This window comes from Palaemon carinicauda, chromosome 2 (genome assembly GCF_036898095.1).
Source record: "Palaemon carinicauda isolate YSFRI2023 chromosome 2, ASM3689809v2, whole genome shotgun sequence".
NCBI classification, from domain to species: domain Eukaryota; kingdom Metazoa; phylum Arthropoda; class Malacostraca; order Decapoda; family Palaemonidae; genus Palaemon; species Palaemon carinicauda.
In genome coordinates, this window is record NC_090726.1 from 150,384,253 (window position 1) to 150,405,501 (window position 21,249).

Below are 21,249 nucleotides of genomic sequence, written 5' to 3' on the forward strand. Positions count from 1 at the left end.
TTCTGAGATCAAGCAGCTTGTACTTTTGAATTAATGGCTTATGATTTCAAGGTAAAATTCATGGAAATAATTGAAACAACTGACACTGAACAAACATTCAAAATATATTTAAAGTCTACACAGTTTAAGGTAAATGCAAAGAATCTGCTTTTTGTTTAAATGAGGTCAACTTCAACTATGGATATTTAACTTGGAAAAATTTGTTACCAGTGCAAGTTATGAAAAGTATCAACAATATGTTTTACAGTTATCGTGGCTAAATAAATAAAAATTTGAGGGAATATTTGTTTTTAATTCTAATGTATCGCTCACTCAGGGTTTAATTCTAGCAGATAAAATACTAAAATATCTTAGTAAACAGAAAGACTTCTTTTACAGTAAATTATTCCATAATTAGAATCATATGTAAATAACTTTGAAATAAAAAGTTTGGAGCCCCCTTTGGAAATCTTAAAAGCTGAAAATTACACAATGACAAATATATGTATACAAACATACATTCAGTTGCGGCAAACTTATGTGAGACTTCACTGTTGAAGGCTCCCATGCAATTGCATAATCAACAAGAATATCCTTAACAACCCAACTCTGTGAAAGGTTGGAAACTGTGCATTGCATCTCTTAACTTCATATTAAAAGAGAGAGAGAGAGAGAGAGAGAGAGAGAGAGAGAGAGAGAGAGAGAGAGAGAGAGAGAGAGAGAGAGAGAGAGAGAGAGAGAGAGAGAGAGATTCTGGATGTCTGGATTCTGGATGTCTCTATCCGCAGAGACTTCACTTGCTCTTTGGTAGAGCGATTTACTTGAGCGTTTAGAGTTCTTACGATCTTGTCTAACTTATACTTGAACTCATTTACCGTGTTAGTGTTTACTACATCTGCTGGAAGACTATTCCAAGTACAGTATTTGCAATTTTGTACGTAAAGAAATTGCCACATTGCGTGGCGTATCTTTTCAATTCCAGTTTGTATCCGTTACCTCTGGAGTGATTTGTGCTAAGAGTGATAAGATTGTTGTAATCTACATTTGTTATTCCTTTAAGAATTTTGAATGCTTCTATTAATTGTCCCCTTAGTCGTCGAGTTTGTAAATCAAATAAGTTCAAACGTTCCATCCTTCGTCTATACTAAAATTGCCTTAGTGTTGGAACTACAGTAGTTTGGTTGCCCTAGCTTGTACTGCTTCCAGTCTATCTATAACCCTCTGAATACTTGGAACCCAGAATTGAACTCCGTATTCTAGATGGGGTCTTACTAGTTATGTGTACAGGTGTAGTACAGTGTCTCTGTTTTTGTATTTGAATTGTCTATTTATGTAACCTATTACTTTTTGTGCTTTCTTTTCAGCTTTTATGCTCTGGTGAACTTCAAATCCTTGCTGATAATAATACCAAAATTTTCCTCCTGGTCCACACTCTCTATTTCATTGCCTTGTAGTGAGTAATCTAATTGTGGGTTACTTTAACCTATGCGCATGACTTTGCAATTTCCCCCCACAGAGAGAGAGAGAGAGAGAGAGAGAGAGAGAGAGAGAGAGAGAGAGAGAGAGAGAGAGAGAGAGAGAGAGAGAGCACTCATACAAAATAGTTTAATAGATTATTTCAATATTCTAAAAATCATTCCTACACGAGTATAGAGAAAATTTATATAATCTCGTCTCATCATCTAGTCTTGGATTTGCCTTATAGACAATTGGCTCTCCCCAATGTGTTAAAAGATACATAATATAAGGGTAACTAAGTTTAATACTTAATACAAAAGACACGGGATGTTCTACTATTCACGCAAGCACAAATTTTAAATAAATTTCACAAGAACAATACTGGCATTTTTTAAGTCCTGAGAAACCACTATTCCATAAAAATAATTGAAGAACAAATAGTTGACATAATTGAAAGTTTGAATAAAATCCAAATTTATCACCCTCTAACATAAATTAATGTATTTTGCTAAAAATGCATCAAGGGGACCGTCTGCTATGTCATGCATTTCTTTTTCTAATCATTCAAAATACACAATTTCTATACAAATTTTAGACATATAATACCTTCATCATAGAAAAACTTATAGTCATTTGATCAAAAAAATTTTTGATTTATTAGCAAAAATTATGATTTAAAAATATTTAGGTACGTTTTTCTTCACTAATATGACACCAATTGTATTGAAAATCCTACCATAAAAACTTCTTTACAAATTGAACAATTCTGTGAGACAGATTTTCTATTTTCCTGTTTCTTTTTTTTAATGAATCTTTTCTTGATATCCTTCTAGGCACAAAATAATCATGAAAAAAAGATAAAGGAAAATCAAAATTATGGTACACAAAATTGTGGGATTTTTATTCCTCTTTTCAATGATATCTTTTTCTCTAAAATTGAACAATAAATAGTAAGAAAAATGTACCGCAGTGTAAATAAGTATGTTTTTGAATTATGAGCTCCCAAAGATTTGCTATAAATATTCACTTTTTTTTTCATAAAAAAATCAAAATATTATAATGATAATCTTTGTTTGTACTTTTATTGTTTATTCCTATACGAAGGCTCCCTAAATGAGGTATTTAAAACCTAAATTTACTAATACACTTGGTGTGAGGGTGTCATGAGTTGCCAGCAGCCTCTCATTGTTGCCAGAGATTTAGTTAAAATGTTCCAGCTTTGTACTATTTTTCATGTTTTCCTCTCTTCCCGGTTCTATTTTGTTGCTCTCTGCTTACTTTTTTTATCTTTCTTTGACCTTGCTATAAAGTTCACGAGGACATTGTGAAAACACAATGTACATACGAACTGCAAGTAAACAAACACATGCATTATAACTTCTATACGTCTTTGGAAACTCTGGCCGTTCTTCTCGTATATCATAGTTTGCATTCCCCTACCCTTTACCAATGCCTTCCATCTCTGCCATTAGTATAAGATTTCGAAACGTAAGTGGAAAAAATCACAATATATGTGCAAAATATGCAAAGACGATTCTGTCAAACTTAGTCATGCAGACGGCACAGTAAGGATGGCGTCATCATTTAAAGACTGCTATATCTTCATTATTTGTAAAAAATAATTGGCTGAAACTTCTGGAGAGCATGTACAATATGTTTCTGCATACATAGAAACAATAAAATTATTTTTTATTTCTGTAAGTTATGTCAAACACCATAGAGACGGTCCCCTTAAAATAAAAGAATAACCGATATACCTTTCATCCCTCAGATTCTCTAAAAAAACTTAATAAGAGATCTCAGGTGCTAAAACAAGCAATGTGGGTGGTCAAAATTATGTTATCATAGCCCAGAAACTCTTTGATGAGTGATAATGCCAGTGCATGATGTAAGTTGGAATACCAAATGATTTTCCTGGTAGAGTGGATTTTGCAAAGTAACCTCAAAGGCAACTAAGTGCACTGAAATAACTTATACATATCTCCCACACATAATCCTCTCTAAGGCTAATCCAATCTGCTGCTTAATGTGAATGACTTTAGTTAAGGCATCTATGGAGTTTCATATAAGAAAATAAAAAGTGAAATTCCAGCATGACCTAGCCTACCTTTTTAACATCACATTAAGTACTAAACAGCAGCACTATTACAATACAGCAATTTTGATTAGGCTGCACAAAAGAAATACAATTTTGACAAAATTCAAACTATGGCAATTCTCCACTATCAAAGACGGTCACATCCTTTGCCATTTCCCATTAAGCAAGGAAGTATGTCATGAAATATCATGACTGTATCCACATCATTCTTCTCGTCCTTAGCAAGATTTTTATTATTTGAGTAAAGTCCTCTTGCCAATAATGAAGGTAAACTTAGTTAAGGTAAATAAATAAATAAATAGAACCTATTACAGGCTTCACTTTAATTATAAATCATAACTAACCACACAACTTGTAACTTTTCATTGAACACTAGTGGATCTGTAATTCTTATGCCACTTAAATGAAAAAAAGTACTTCACATTTACTGCCCTGTACCATCCAAATGTTATCACAGATGAAAGTGAAATTGAAAAAGAAACTGGAACAAAGACATGAAGTTACTAAATAAAAAAAATGCATATTTGAGGGAACTTTGAAATTCTCCTGATGTTAATTCATTTATAAGCCTAACTACACGAACACAGGAAAATGATGGTAGCATTGCTTGCATGGAAATTAAGTAAAATATCTAGAATAATTCAAGCTAGGTGAATGTGTATGCTGCTAGCATTACAACAACATTAAAAGGGGAAAAAATATGGAGCAATCAAATTAAACATCTTGGTTATTATTTTTTGATGTACTTCAGGTCCAAGTTTTAGAGAATAATGAGAAATATCTAAGGAAAATTCCTCAGTAAAATCAAAGAAAACCAACGCTTTAAGAAGGTATGACTAAACCCTGAAGATGTTCTAACATGGCATAAGTTGTTTCTTGCTCTCATAGCCACGCTACTAAACATATACAATAACATCATAGATGTAATTTTCATGGATTAAGGAATCCAGTAGAATCAAGAACTCTCACTAATTGACAAATGAAAATAAAAAAGGCTTCAGATCCAAAGTGGAAAGGGGCTTGGTCTGCCATGACCCAATTTCCAAAACCTCTAACTGCTAAAATTGGTGGATCAAGGCTAATAAGATCTCTGGGTTCTTTGCTGGGTCCTTGGAGACCACACAGCAAATTAACCCCAAAAAGTTAGTTTCACAAATTTACTACCAGCGGCATGATTATGATGCAGAATTAACAAGCATGCTCTATTAATTCAGGATAGCTCTGGAATTTCTTACAAGCCAGGGAGTGATAAGTGAGTGGTTATGCTTCTGCACTAATTTTATATTTTTTTCTACAAGGTGTTTTACTTAGTTGTGGAAAGAGTTTAAATGCAATTATGCCTCAAATTTGCTTGAAAGTGTAACTTTTGTGCATTCTAAATTAATTGCTGCTAGATGCCACACTATACTTAGTGCTGGAATATCATTCTACTTGACAAGGCATTTTGATGTTAAGTTCAGTATAAAAAGTAAAGTTGATATGTACGAAAACTAGACCAAGCAAATGCAAGATCAGCAGAGGACATTTTTTGAAAATGTTATCCTTAGAAATAGAATCCTGATCGAAATGAATGTGAAGAAAAAATATTACTAAAACTCAAAAGTATATAGAGTAAATGTAGTCTTTCAATAAGCTCTTACTTACTTTGACGGGAGATATTGATGTACAATATATGAAAATACAGACAATAAACTGGTGGCATATAAAAGACACCTCTTTCTTATGAAGAGAGCCTACAGAATCAACATACATCCTTAACATTGAATTATAGAGAGGTTACATTCAAATTAAACTAATTTAACACCTCAAAGCCAAAGTCTTCATCTGAGTGAAGCAAAACTGTATAGAATACAAAACCAAGAACAAGAAAACTCAGACAACAACAACTATACCTTTAAAATACAAAACAACCTGAACTTTTTCAACAATTACCCTGCTACTTGAATGTAAGACCAAAACATATCTTGTCGCTATCATAAAAACTATTGTAAACAGCATGTTATAATGAATTATTCATAGAACAAACAAATATACTGACAAGAACAACAGATGAGCACATCAGTCAGTAATAACAGGAGTAGTTCAATTCCCACACTTAAATCAATTTCTTTTTTCAATAAATCTCCTAATGGCCTGAGTTGAATTCTATATGCCACCAAGTATGAAAATGTATTGTTGCACTATCTAAATAATTATCAACAATAACTTTATGCAAGTGACGATAACAGATAAAAACCTTCAACACTTCCTTCCATGGATGCATTGAAATATCTGTCTTATGAAAGTTCAAAGCTCTAATCTTGATGAAATGCCAAATGATACAAAATATGTTAGGCAATAAAAATGCTAAATGGATAACTCTAGGAGTCTGATTTGTACTCAAAATCCTGAATTTCCAACACCTTAACTCTGTGTACAGTCATACCTCATCATCCGTCATTAGTTGGTTCTAATACTCGTGACAACACAAAAACAATTTAACATGAATTAATATTTCAACAAACCATCCAGACACCCTATCAGCCCTTAAAGACAAACCCATATTGAAACTAACACAGTACAATAAGCCATTTAATAGTTCAACTTTTCAATGTCTAATGAATTCATAACTTTTCATTGTTGAAACAAAGACTTGTCTCCTTGATCACCAACTGACTTATAGGGATATGCAGTCTGCCTTTCAGTCCATAGAGAAATTTTTCATTTTCTTTGTAGATCATGAGTCTTCTCTTACTGGAGCAATAATTTTGACGGGGCTTAAAATCTGTTGCATATCAAATCTAAGTCAAAATTATAATCAGACTCAAGCCAAAAGAACAAGCAATAGTAACAACCTCTACACCATTATCATGGCATTTTACCATAGCCAGCTTATCTCCCAGTCCCAGTGATATAGCATAATGGTTACTATCACAAGCACTGGGAATATTCTTCAGAGCCATGGTGACAAGTATTAAGATTACAAAATACACAATCACGTTTGATTACACTGTCAAGAACAAGCGCTATCACACTGCCAAACTTTAGAACTATCAGAAGGTAAAAACTTTAACGTCAAATAAATACGACCTTTTTTTCCAATATTTTAAAATCTTTGAATTAATCTATATTCTGTTTGGCCTACATTTGAACATATAGTATCATGTGATATTGCATTTTCATTGTCTCAAGTGATTTTTGTAGATTATTGGGATTTTACATCTGTGCTCATCGCTGTTAGAGTTATATGTTTAAATAAAATATTTTCAATACTTTCTAGACAAAACATATTGTAAAGTAAAAAACAACTCAAGAAACGACGTAACAAGAAGCATGACTCTACTGTATTATTCCTGAATGGCATATGATTCCTTTGAATGGTGTAGGTGTACTTTGCAATTCAGTGGCCTGTAAACTCCTTATTTGTCAGTCAAGAGCTGAATACTGTAACATCAAATACCTCCACTTCAATACAGACTGAACTACTATACAGTGAACTAAGCACAATCACCTAACAAATGTTTTAAAACTAATCACAAGATATGATTGTTGAGATATAATGCATTGTATGGCTTCCAATGGCTGATAAGAACATTGTTTTACAAGTACAACCGTGAACTATGCCCATTATCAGCTGATTTGGAATTTGAAAGCCAAAAAGAGAACTAAAGTGGTTAGTGAAAACTAACAGAAACTATAATGCATATGAATGAGTAAGAAACTAATAAAACACATTTATACTAAAATCAATGCTGTGGGAGTTGCTTCTTGAAGAGGTTTTTTATTTTAAACTGCAACCTTATTCTCTAAAATCAATTCCCAGTTTTTTTTTTATCAGACCCTGAGCAACCAAATATTTTGTTTCTATAACACACACAAACCAATTGCCCCTATGTATTCAAAATAGCTTTCTTTTTAACAACTTACATTATTTAGCAAATGATATTAGTAGCTTGAGTCTACATGGCAAATGCAAGTTGACTACATCAAATCACATAATACTATACTGTACTAAAAACTATCCATTGATAAAATATTTTCTGTGCAAGTGGTTATATCTGAAATCTACATTATATCACTGGTATAGTGTCTTTGCAAGAAATACAGAAAACAATACCTTTGACATTTTAAAATCTTCCTTTACCTCAAAAGATGATGATGATGATTCTATAGAGTCAAGGCCATGTCTAAAAAGTAAGGGTTCCTTCAAATGATTAACAAATCTTGAAATACATCCAGTTCTGATACGTCATAAAAATAACATTACGTACTTGCAAATACCATGAAGAATCCAACTACTGCAACTACAAATAAATAATCCTCTTATGTCAAAATCACACTATAACAATGGCACTAAAAATAAGCATCTTAAATACAATATTTATAATCTTCATGAGTTATGAAAAAAAATTTTATGAGGTGAAACACTTCTTGTGGAGTAAATAAACACCACACTTATTTATAAATCTATGAATACAATGCCTTCTCATTAAAAGAAATGTCTCAAAATGTATGAGTAAAAAAAGAAACAAAAACAAAATGGTTTGATCCTTTAAACCTTAATTTTGGTTAAATTAAAAGAGCAAAAGTGCTGCAAAGACTTATTTCTTACTAATTTAGCTAAAGGCATTCCAAATGAATGTAGTAGATACCTGTGATGCACTATTCTTTACATTTGTCTCCAGTATCTTATGATGAAAATCAGTGCACCATACATGTCTGTCATGCACTTAACGAGACAATCAACGAGGCAAAGTTCTCTGCAGGACTTCATTGGAAACACCAGTTGCCGTTAGAATAGATTTCTAAAAAAAGCTCTTTTGACTTAAACCCCAATAAGCCATATTAACACTTCAAATTAACAACATGGTCACAATTCTCTGACCAATCTCCTCTTAGTTTCTGCATCTCACTGCCACAATTCTTTCATCGGCATGAACACTGTGTGCTTTAAAATTAACTAATAATAAATACAATAAAAAGTATAATACTATCATCAGCATACAGGCAAAAGAACACACCTTCACTTATTACATATTAATTACTTTAAACTTTACTGCCCAAAATTATCATTTAGGGCTTATATATATATCACGTTTCCACCACCAAATCCAGCTTGGTTTGTAGAATCTTTACAAGGTATTTTCAAGATCAAGTTAAAAACTTAGTATAAAAGTATATCTTCCACAAATAACAATTCTTCAGTTTGCCTTTATATATACTTATACTGATTTTTTTAAAATCCAAGATTTCAAGTAATTTCCATGAGAGAAAAATATTGATGTTGCTCCCATCAAAATTTTAGGGCACCAGTCAAAACATCACAGTCAAAAAGAAAGTCCAATGGCATCATACGAAAGCAGGGCTCCACTGGGCACTCAAAGGTTAAACCAGTAAAAGGACATTTCGACAAGTGATGCTAAGGCCCAATCTAGGACCCAAGCTCCAATTTGTCGTGTCACTGGGTAGGTTTCCTTCCATGCCACCACCAATGCCTTCTTGCCAAAACACCTGTAAGAACAACAAAGCATTTAATTTCTCTTTAAAAATTATACAGGTCCTCCCATATAAACCCAGAGATATTTTTGCACAATTGCCATATCTAAGAACCTTTGCTTACTACCCATAATTTTCTCTGTAAGGTAGAGTAGTGTCTGCAATGTACCCATTGTAACATGAGATGACCTCCAACACTCAACCATTTTCAAAGGCAGGCATACTTTGCAAAGAATTCCAAAGCGCAAGTAAGCTAATTTTAATAGGGGAAGATTAAAAAAGAATAATATCGGGTCTCTGCCTAGTCTTGCTGTTATGACTTGTAACCATTCATTTGCTAATGGCTTATTCTTCAAAAATTGGTAATAAAACTGAAGTATGTAGCCTTTGCTAAAGGAGCCAAAAGGCTTAATCAATTCAAGTTTGAAGGGTAGCTACCAAAGGTAGTAGGTTGGCTAGGGCACCAGCCACCCATTGCAATACTGCTGCTAGAAAGTTATGGGGGTCCTTAGACTGACCAGACAGTACTACATTGGTTCCTTATCTCGGGTTACAGTTCATTTTCCTATTGCCTACGTACACACACCAAATAGTCTCGCCTAATCTTTACATATTCTCCTCTGTCCTCATACACCTGACAACAATGAGATTACCAAACAATTCTTCTTCACCCAAGGGATTAATTACTACACTGTAATTGTTCAGTGTCCACTTTCCTCTTGGTAAGGGTAGAAGAGACTCTTTAGCTAAGGTAAGCAACTCTTCTAGGAGAAGGACACTCCAGTCAAACCATTGTTCTCCAGTCTTGGGTAGTACCATAGCCTCTGTACCATGGTGTACCACTGTCTTGGGGTAGAGTTATCTTGCTTAAGGGTACACATGGGTACACTATTCCATCTGTTTTCTCTTCCTCTGATTTTTTGTCGTTTTTATAGTTTACATATGAAAGATCTATATTAATTTTAATTTTGTTACTGTTCTTACAAATGTTTATTTTAATCATTCATTACTTTTCTTGTAGTTTATTCATTTTCTTGCATCCTTTCCTCCCTAGGCTATTTTCCCTGTTGGAGCCCTTCAGCCTATAGTATCCTGCTTTTCTTAATATGGTTGTAGCTTAGCTATTTAATAATAATAATAATAATAATAATAATAATAATAATAATATTAATATAATAATAATAATAATAATAATAATATTAATAACGGCCCTCAAACGTTTACAAGAAACTTCGATGACTAGTAACAACACCCGACCTGCCACTGACGCCCAACAAGACAATACTGCACTCAAGAGAGTTAAGTCCCTCTGATGAAGTCACCACATAAAACAGTCATGGCAATGGCAAATGCATTAACCATGCCTGTCAAAGATTTCCTACAAATGGTAGATCAGGTACATTGGCAGAACCCACTCCAGCAACTGTAGCAGTGGCTGCAACACACCCTCAACCTATAAGTGACAAAGAGACAGATGGTAAGCTGGAATATCCCGCCATTACCATACACCGTTCAAGGAACAACAAGCATTTTATCAAGCAGTCACCATACCAGATAATACAGCCTGATAAACCAAAGGGTCTTTCCTTCTTACATTGGAGATTTGGGAGTGAGGCTCAAAAGTGCGAGCAAGGGTGCATGCTGTCAAAAACCATGCAGCACAGCCACAACAGTGATCCAATCAAACAGTCAGCAATGGCCAAACTGATTGTCTCATATGGGGAAACGAGATTTCTTTTGATGTCTTCTAGAAAACGGGAAAAGACTTTTGTTTGTTTCTAATCACTGATGAGATGTCTGACCTGGAATTCCCAATCAATACGGAAGCATGCATATTGTTCGTCCAAGCTCCCAACACCCTTCATGTGTCTACTGTAAACTGTGCCTTGCTAGATATATGAAACAAGAAACATGCAAGTAGCATTTGTAGGAAAACTATACAGTTGGCCATTATTCACAGAAGACATGACCTTCACACTACTCGGAGCAGATTTCCTGAAGGCACACGACATGCTTGTAGTCACAACCAGAGATACCCTAAAGCCCCTATTACTCCAAGGGCACTAACATATCCCATGCCAACACCAGAAATCTCTCTCCTCCTTCAGGAATTTTCCAAAGTATTCTAGGACAACCTCCAACATGACCTAACCTGTCCTACGAAACCCCACATCAAACATCATATCATCACGAAGGGACCCCATCAGCAGCTGAATTGAGACAAACTAGCCCACACAAAGAAATTACGAGTATTCCAGGACATGGAATAGGCAGGAATCTGGCAGAAAGCCTTCAGGCCTGGGGCACGGGGAATCTCCCCACCACATGATGTCTAAAGGAGATGGGACCTAGCGGCCCTGCAGGGACTACCAGTGACAACATTCAAACAGTACAAGACAGGTACCCACTACCTAACTAACCAAGTGGAAGGGGCAAGAATATAGTATTCGAAAAAATTAATCTCTTGAAAGCCTTTTATCAAGTCCTGTTAATAAAAAAAGATGTAGAAAAGACAGCAATCATCACCTTACTCCTGATCTAGATATTAATCTCTCGCACTGTCGTTCAATTAGTTCGTTATGCATGTTGCAGAAGATTTTTTATAATTCCGATCCTCCTTTACATTTGGATCTTCCTGGACAGTTTCATCCAGTTCATAATAATAATAAGCATGCAGTTAATTCTAATAGACAGGCCTTCTCCACCATGAGGCTCAATACTGCACAGTACTCTATAAGTTTTATTCCAGCTGTGACCAAGTTGTGGAATGATCTTCCTAATCAGTTAGTTGAATCAGTAGAACTTAAAAAGTTCAAACTTGCAACAAATATTTTATGCTGAACAGACTAACAAAGTCTTTTTATAGTTTACATATGAAATATCTGTTTTGATGTTATTACTGTTTTTAAAACATTTTATTTTAATTGTTAATTATTTCTCATATCATTTATTTATTTCCGTATTTCCTTTCCTCACTGCTATTTTTTCCTGTTGGAGCCCTTGGGCTTATAGCATCTTGCTTTTCCAACTAGGGTTGTAGCTTAGCTAGTAATAACAACAACAATAATAATAATAATAATAATAATAATAATAATAACAATAACAATAATAATCATAATAATAATAATAAAAATATGCTTTTAATTACAGCTGTTGCAACCTTCAAAACGCAGGTGTCACCTTTCAACAATTAAAGGACATCCTCAAAGAGTTACCTTGTTGCATTGTTTACATGGACAACATCCTGATTTCCAGTCACAACTATAAATAGCACATCAAAGGTGTCAAACAAGTTCTCGAGAAATTCAGAGAAAATGGGTTAATTGTCCAACAAGATAAGTGTGAATGGGTGAAAAATAAAATAGCACTTCTCGGTCATCAAATAAGTCCCGAAAGTGTTAAAATCCTCTAGACATAGGTCCAAGCCATTACAAATTTTCCAAGGCTAGGAAACATTTAAACATTGCAAGAGTTTTCTGCAAGGATCAATTACTAATACTGTTTCTTAACCAAACTGGATAGAATCATGTCTCCCATACATGAATGCTTAAAAGGAAAACCCAATGGATTATGCTGGTCAGATAAGCAAGAAATGGCATTTTAAGAAGCCAAAAAACCCTTACTTCTGCAACACTAGTATTTTCTCTCTCCAATAGGTCCCCTATACTGACCATCGATGTAAGTAGCACAGCAATGGGCGCAGTACTTAAACAGTATACAGACGAGGGCTGCCAACAGCTAGCATTTTTCAGCAAGGAGTTATCTCCAACAGACATAAATACTCTACCTTCAGCAGAAAACTACTGGCAATCCACCATGCCCTAATTCATTTCAAACACATGCTCCAAGGATAACAATTCATGGTGCAAATAGACCATCAGCCTTGATTCATCCTATCACAAAAAAACAAATTGCTGGCTAGCATGCCAACAGCAGCAATAATTGCCAATTACCAAGCACTCTTGCACCATCTGGTATTTGAAGTGCTCTTCCAACAATGTTATGAATGCCCCAAAATACCATTAACATCATCTAAATAGGGATATAATACCTAAGATAGAAGCAAACCCGAAGGATGACGAAGACCTACAGCACCACTGGGAAAAATTCCCACCCTGACATGGAGGGATTTCATGAAAGATGACAGAGAGAGAACTATTGCCTGCAAGACGAGTACCAGATGCCCTTGCCCTTATATTTCATTAGTTTTGAGGAGAAAAGATTCAACCTTACCTATGGTTTATCACAATTTATCACATGCTTCAGACCTCCACTTCCTGCATCCTAACTGAGCAATAAATCTGGAGGTCAATAAAGACAGACATCAAGAAATGGGCAAAAAAATGTCTTCCCTGTCAGACATCATCAAAGATCCCAAGGCACACATAATCTGGAAAATTCAAGGCACCCAATCAGCACCTCATTCATATTCATGTTGACATCAAGGGATATACTGTAAATTCCTTTTCATTATCATCTACCAGAATACCAGATAGCCCAAGGTAAAACCTGTCAAACAGCAGACGGCAAAAAGCTGTCCAAAAGCTCTAATAAATTGGGTCAGCAAACAAAGAGTTCTCCAATACATTATCAGAGATAGGGGGACTAATTTCACATCAGCCATTTGCAGTTGCCTCACTGCCAGCCTCAGGACAAAATTAAACCATGCGACACCGTACAACCCAGAAGCTAACGACATAGTCAAGCATTTCCATCACTCCTTAAAGCAGTGACAGGATGGGAAGGTGGAAGAAGAATTTACCATGGACCCTATAAGGACTGAGAACATCCTGTCACGCAGCCATCAACGCTTTGCTGGTGGAGGCACTCTACAGATAATTATTAGTGTTACCCTAAAACATATTTTCGGATCCATATGAACCCACCATCCTCTCAGATGTATGTAATAGAATGAAAAAAAAAAAAAAAAAAAAATCGCCATGATTACCTATGTCACCAGAGAATTAGAGCATACAGTACCAAATATGCATTCATCAAGAGTAGATTCACTAGATTCACACCTACTCCCATGCCAGATGCATACCTCATTGCATACCTTAGCAAAAACTGAAGTGTCATAAGGTGTCAGTGGAAGGTAGAAATATCAGGGAATCAGTGGACAGGCTTAAACCAGCATTCATCCAGAAGGAAGTTTCAGTCTCCCGAGTCTTTATTGGGGGGGGGGGGGGATATTGTAAGAACCAATACATAGCATCTCAGAGCGATATTCTGGTCACCAAAACACGACCTCCCGTGAATGGCATGAAAACTGATTGGAGATATTTGTTTCCAGTATTCCAAGAATGAAGTTATTTTATCCTTTTATCTTTTAAACAGAAACTGATATCAAATAATGAATATTGTAAGCTTTCAATTCAAATGTTTCTAATGAATTTGTTCCTGTGAATAAAATATATTGATATGGATTGTAGTTTTGTACCATTTTAGATGTAAATATTTTTCCTGCTACTTATCCACTCACAAGGAATATTAGAATTGTGTGTAAATAAACCATATAACCTCAGCCAACATTTCTGTCCAAGCCACGGCCAGCAAATCTTAAACTATCTTAAAATGATTTCCATTAAATATTGACTTATTGAGCCTAGAATTTTAATTGCATATTTTAAATTTCTTGGTAACCTATCTTTCCTTCACGGGCATCCTACTTCCATCAGTGTGGGAGTAAGCAATTTGAACATCTGGGGAGGTTCACAGAAATAATTAGAATTTTAAGGGGGGCAACCGCCATATATGAATTTCCAATCAGAATCTGATAAGATTCATAAAGTTTATATATATGTATAAGGTAATTATTCTGAAGAAATTCCAAGGGGATTGGTTGATTAGTTTCAATTTGATCTAAAAATAAAAATAATTGATTCTAATAATTTATTAAAAGAGCTATTGTAATAAAACTTATGAAATAGAAGGTATATAATAAGGAGAAGGATCTCTCAGAACCAATTTTATGACAAAAGGAAAGAAAAAATTTATATGATTATTCTTATCTTTTGTTAAAAAATTTTAAACTCCAAACTCCTACGCTTTGTATTTCATTCATAAAAAATATATTTCCACCAAAAATAGCTGTTTTCTTTTTCTTTAAGATACTATATTTATCCTTGAAATTTGTTTTCAAATAAGGAAGCTATAAGCATTTGAATGGGAAAAAAGTGGAACTGAGAAAAACAGGTTTCTGGGCTCTGACCTGTGCCGCCCAGTGAAATGCTCCTTTAGCATCATTTCTAAGGTATATAACTGCTAAATAAAACCAGAGAAAAAATTGCATAGGAATGCTAGGTGTGAACCCAGCTCGCTCACCTGAAAGGTGTCGGTATAAGTAATACGGGCGTGAAAATCACATGCAGAGGTCTCGTACCAATTAGATATCTCCTCGTCAATATCCCCCAAATCAAGAGGAGCCGTCCCAAGTCCACCACAGACCGTCGCTACCCACAATCCTACCCACGCCAATGACGTCACTCCTCATTTAGCATCACTCTTGTTAAGTGCTGTGATTTTCGCTGTGCCCTTTTCTTGGATTTTATGCTTTTCCTGCTCATCATGTCGGAATCTCAAGCTTCCTCATCGAAGTTAAGTACCAGACTTATGTTTTCTGAGCTTTCGGAGGTAGCATTTTCCTTACTTTTAGTGTTATTTATGTTTATTGGTTTCGCTATTGTTATCGGCCCCGCGTCGCGGCGGCCATTTTAGTTCTTGCTACCTCCTTCCGTTCCTAACGATTTACATTTGGTCTTCCATACTATTTGTTATTCGTTTTGAACTTGCGCTCTTACCGATGATCGAGCAGTTACTATTATTATTATTATTATTATTTTCACCATGGTTATCCCATAGAGGATTTTCATGCTGTGTTTGGTTATGGCGGCGTCCTTCTCGGTCAATACCGTGGAGACGCCTTGTGCTGATATTTCATGATTAGTTCTCTTTCCACGATTCCAAGGAATCGCTATTATTTTAGAGTTTAGTCTTTATCTGAGGGGGACTCTCGATCGGCAGCATTTATGTTTTATTTACCATTCGACTTGTTCCGTTCGGTGTTATGTTGGCACCCCTGTCCAGCCCTGGTCTTCCCCGTACTGGCAGGCATGCCCTTGCTCTGTTGTTTTCACTGCCTTTCTTGCGTCCCTCTCTCTCTCTCTCTCCATGAGAGGATTCTCATTTATTGTATCAGCTTCTTGCATGCCTTAACCTAAGTATTTTATTCCGTGTTGTGATCATTCGTTATGTTAGTGTCCCGCGATCTGGTCGGACAGGTTGGTACTCCTGTCCTTGATCAGCTTCTCGTGATCGCCATATCCACCTACGGCTCTTGGCTCCTCCCACTCCCTGATCTCGAGTATGCCTCCCCATACATCTCTTTCCCTCTGTGGCTCCTCCCACTACCTGAGCCTGAGTATGCTGACGCATATACCCCATCCCCCCTGGGGATACCTGCCGTCTCTTTGAGACCTGGAGTCAGCTGTTTGGGTTCTCGGCCGATCCCTCTCGTCCGTTTTCTCCGACCTCTCCCCCCCATCCCTCCCCGGGATACCGTTTGACTCCTTGCCTTAGCCGAGCCTCGATCTGTTTCACTTGCGAGTTCTTCACTTCTTTCCGCCTCAGCCGGATTCCCGCCCTCTTCGATTGGCCATTGGGAGAGCGGGAGTTTTGGTTGTTTCTTTGGTTTTGAGTTCTCTGATCATACCCCATGGGGGTTATATTGATATTGTTATTGTTATTGTTTTATTGAGAGTTTATTACTTAAGGTTTCTTTTGTAGGGAGTCCGCCCCCCCCCTACCCCGGTAGGCCCGGTGCTGGTCTCCCTCTTTCAGTTGTCTCTCCGGAGCCAACGGAATCATGCTATTCTAACCTTATATTTTTACGTGTTCACTCTCTTTGCCTAAGGGATCTTATCTCCCTTACCCTTATCCAGAATGATCTTACCTTACACGGAATTCCCTTACGGTTTATTATTAAGTTAATCATTACTAAGGTTAATTCTAATTATAATTATAAGTTAACTTAATTAATCTCTTCTCCCGGCCCCGCCGGGAGAACATTATATAGTATCCTAACGCTAACGTTCCTTATCGTTTACTTTGGTCCCGGCACAACCGTGATCCCGTAGGATACCGAATTACCTATGATACTTATGTATCCCTTTTATTACAGGCGGTTCGCTGTATGATGACAGCCTGTGTGGCCGTTCTTCAGCAGGCTTGTGGACATGACGTGTGTAGGTCACATGCCCACTGTTTGGTCCACGTCGGCGACTTAACTGTCTGGCATCCCGACAACTGTGTGGTCTGCTATGACCTCGTCTCCACCCTCACTTCGGACTCAGTAAGTGTTCCTACCATTATTATACATTATAGTTTCTTAAACTAATTTCGGAATTTACCTGCTTTTCGGTTATATTCTAATTTCAATTAATCATAGGAGACTCCGACTACGCATGCGCTCGGTCTTTTCACCTTCTCGGTGTTCCCTACCTCTCCTTCCTTAGTAACGGTATCTTCTCTTTCAGAATTCACAGTCCGAAAAGTCTAGAGCCTTGGCCCGCCTCAAGGTATGGGTCGGCGGGTTCGCCCGCAACGTCAAAGCCCGGCACCCCTACGTTCTCTCTGAGGAGATGTGCAACCTCCTTTACCCGAACGCCAAACATTCAGCGGTGGTTCCCAAGGAATTGGCGGATCCTATCATCGCCGGGATCACTGAACAACTCCTCTCCGAAGACCCCGGTGTTCCTGGAGAAACCATCACCAGTGACGTGGCCGCTATGAATTTGGATGTCGAACCCATGGCTTTGGATGAACCAGACCCAGGCAGGCCTGTAAGTGAGGCAAGTGTGTCCCAGTCTAAGATTCCTGTCCTTAGTCCGGCTTTCTCTACTTCATCTACTTCTTCCTTTCAGGGGTTCTCTGGACATCACCCCACTGATACCAGCAACCCTTCTATGTTGCCGAAAGTTAAGTCCGTCCGTAAACCTCTGACTAAGACCCACAGGTCTTCCAGTACGACGAAACATCCAAAGACCTCTAGGTCTTCGTCATCACGGGTTTCGTCTTCTAGGGTCCCTGAGGCCCCAGTCACACCTACTCCTCCCATCCCGGAGTCGAGAATGACACCCGGCTCGCAACCCACGCAGCCGGCGGTAAGCGCCCCGCCGCCTTCTTTTGACGTGTCAGCTTTTTCCAACACCTTGGAAGGCCTTGGAACCTTAGTTAACACCCTCGTCTCTAAGGTTCAGAACTAAGTCTCTCGTTGAAGGTCTCATGCGCTCCGGTCTGCCCCAACAACAGCAGTATGCTATTCCGGACGCCTCGAAACTCCCGGAGTTTGTCAAGAACAACTCGTGGAAGTTAGCAATTCACGCACCCTTTAAGGATGGGATGTTGACCATCGAGGGTTTTGGCACCCGGCCGGTGGAAGATTTTGAGTTCTACCCGCTGGGTTTGCAGTTTCCTTTCCCTGGCTTCGCCCGCCTCACGGAGGAGGCTCTGGTCCGCCTAGACAAGGTCCCTAAGGAGACCGTCATTTACCCAAAAGAACAGGCCCAATCCACTTGGGTTCGGACCCTTAATGAGCTGGAGTGTGTCAACACGATGCTCACTCCTTTTAAGAGTTCATACACAATGTTTGTGGCAGACGAGCGCACCCCTATGCCGTGTGTCACTAAGATCAATGACCTTGCCATGCAGGCTGTCAATGAAGACAAGCCTTTACCGCAACTACGGGAAACAGACTTGACTTCCCTTGTTTTCCCGGGGGACCATGAGTGCTGGACTGGTGCCCCGGCGACATTCACTGTGGGTAAGCTGAGCCCTGATTGCGCCTCTACTCAATTTAGTGAAAGACTCCCTAAGCTCCCGGAGTCCTTGATTCGCCTCGAGTATGAGGCTCGCATGCGCCTGAGTCGCTCGATTAACTCGGCAACCATGGCGGAATTTACTTCTTTCATATATGAAGAGGAACACCTCTTCAAGGTACTTACCAAGTCGTTGCTCCACACCTTGCTGTCGGATGCCTAAGACTTCCTAGCAGATAGGCGCCGCTGCCGCAAACATGTGTTAGCGGAGGCCACTATCAGGCACGAGCCTAACAGACTCATTAAGGCCCCAATCTGGGGTACGGACCTATTCCCAGAAGATCTGGTGAATAGCGTCCTCAGCGAGGCTGAAAGAGTGAATCAGAGCCTCAAGGTGCGTTGGGGTCTAGTCCCTAAACGCAAGTTCGAACCTGTCGCTTCCCAATCTCGCGGCAGGAAGAGACTGAGGCCCTTCCCCTTTTACCAAACCCGGCAGCCCCAGCAGATGGCTCAACCGGTCCTTTTAGCTCAGGGAAACCTCCCTTCCACCTCAAAAGCCCATCACCAACAACAATACGTGTTGGTCCCTCAAAGTCAACTAGCCCCCGCGACCTATGCTTCCCCAGTCTACAACCCCACCTTTGAGACTCAGGGGGCCTCTCATGGATACCAACGTTCCAGAGGCTCTGGCGCAAGGGGCACCTTTCGTGCCAGAGGTGGAAGGATCGCCCCTCGAGGCCGAGGCCTCCGCGGAGGACGAGGAGGTAAATCCTCCACGAATTATTGGAACACCACAGGTAGGGGGAAGACTTTACATTTTCTGGAAGAACTGGACTTTCAGCAGTTGGGCACTCAGCATAATTTCCAAAGGTCTGGGGTGGAGTTGAATTGTAGGGCCCCCTCCACCAGCCAGTTTTTACCAACACCCAACAAAAGAGTTAGCCTCGTTCGCAGACGATCTGCTTCGAAAGAACGCAATCTCAAAGGCACGTCATTTGAAATTTCAAGGTCGCTTATTCAGCTTGCCAAAGAGAGACTCAGACAAAAGAAGAGTAATCCTGGACCTATCCCATCTAAACTCTTACATTCAATGCGAAAAGTTTCACATGCTAACCGTCTCTCAGGTACGGACCTTACTTCCCCGTGGGGCCGTCACCACCTCCATCGATCTTACCGATGCCTACTAACATGTTCCGATAGCAAGGCATTTTCGTCCGTACCTAAGCTTCAAGCTAGGCAAGCAAGCATACACCTTCAAAGTAATGCCATTCGGACTAAATATAGCACCCAGAATATTCACCAAACTGGGAGAGACGGTAATACAAGAACTAAGAACCCAAGGAATTCAGGTAGTAGCGTACCTGGACGACTGGCTCGTTTGGTCGAACAACGTCGAGAACTGCCTGACAGCAACAAACAAGGTTTTATCATTCCTTCAACACTTGGGGTTCCGAAGTCGACTTTCCAATGGCTAGGGTTACAATAGGACCTAAACTCCCACACCCTACGCCTTCCATCGGCCAAAAGAAAAGAGATAGCAAGAAACACAAAACGTTTCCTCAAGGACAAATTGACGTCCAGAAGGAACCAAGAGAGGATTCTGGGTGCCCTCCAGTTTGCCTCAGTGACAGACATATTACTGAAGGCCAGACTAAAAGACATAAATCGGATTTGGCGTTCCAGGGTGAACAAGAAATATCGAGACAAAAGAGCTCGTCTCCCTCCAATCCTGAAGAAAAGACTCCAACAATGGACATTGGCAAAAAATCTGTCAAAATCCGTCCCCTTGCAATATCCACCTCCAAAGTTGGTCATTCACACGGATGCCTCCCTAACAGGCTGGAGGGGATACTCCCAGTTCAAGAAGACCCAAGGTCTTTGGTCACCAATGTTTCGCCAGCTTCACATAAACGTCTTAGAAGCCATGGCAGTGTTCCTTACTCTGAAACGGTTGTCCCCAGCCAGAAACCAACACATCAGATTGGTTCTAAACAGCCAAGTCGTAGTTCGCTGCTTAAACAGAGGAGGCTCGAAATCGGGACACATAAATCATGTGATGTTAGCCATTTTCTCCTTGGCAACGTCCAACAAGTGGCATCTTTCAGCAGTCCATCTGGCGGGAGTAAGCAATGTAGTGGCGGACGCTCTGTCCAGAACGACTCCGCTAGAGCCGGAATGGTTCCTGGACCTCAAGTCATTCAAGTAGATTCTATCCCTGGTCCCGGGCCTTCAGGTAGACCTGTTTGCGACAGAGTCCAATCACAAACTAGAGTGCTACGTAGCTCCAAACCTGGACCCCTTAGCCTTCGCCACAAACGCAATGTCACTGGATTGGAACATTTGGGAGAAAATCTATCTATTCCTTCCAATCAACCTATTGATGAAAGTATTGGACAAGCTCAGATCTTTCAAGGGGCAAGTGGC

The 21,249-nt window shown here is 38.7% G+C and overlaps 1 protein-coding gene across 10 annotated transcripts in view; it reads right to left on the reverse strand.

The window, feature by feature from the left end:
* Positions 1-3,834: 3,834 nt before the first annotated feature.
* Mkk4 (MAP kinase kinase 4) overlaps positions 3,835-21,249 on the reverse strand; it is a 335,120-nt gene continuing 317,705 nt past the window's right edge. For all 10 annotated transcript variants that reach the window (XM_068359301.1, XM_068359292.1, XM_068359283.1 and 7 more), the window contains one exon: positions 3,835-9,025. The gene's annotated coding sequence lies outside the window, so the exon portion shown is untranslated. The remainder of the gene's footprint in view (positions 9,026-21,249) is intronic.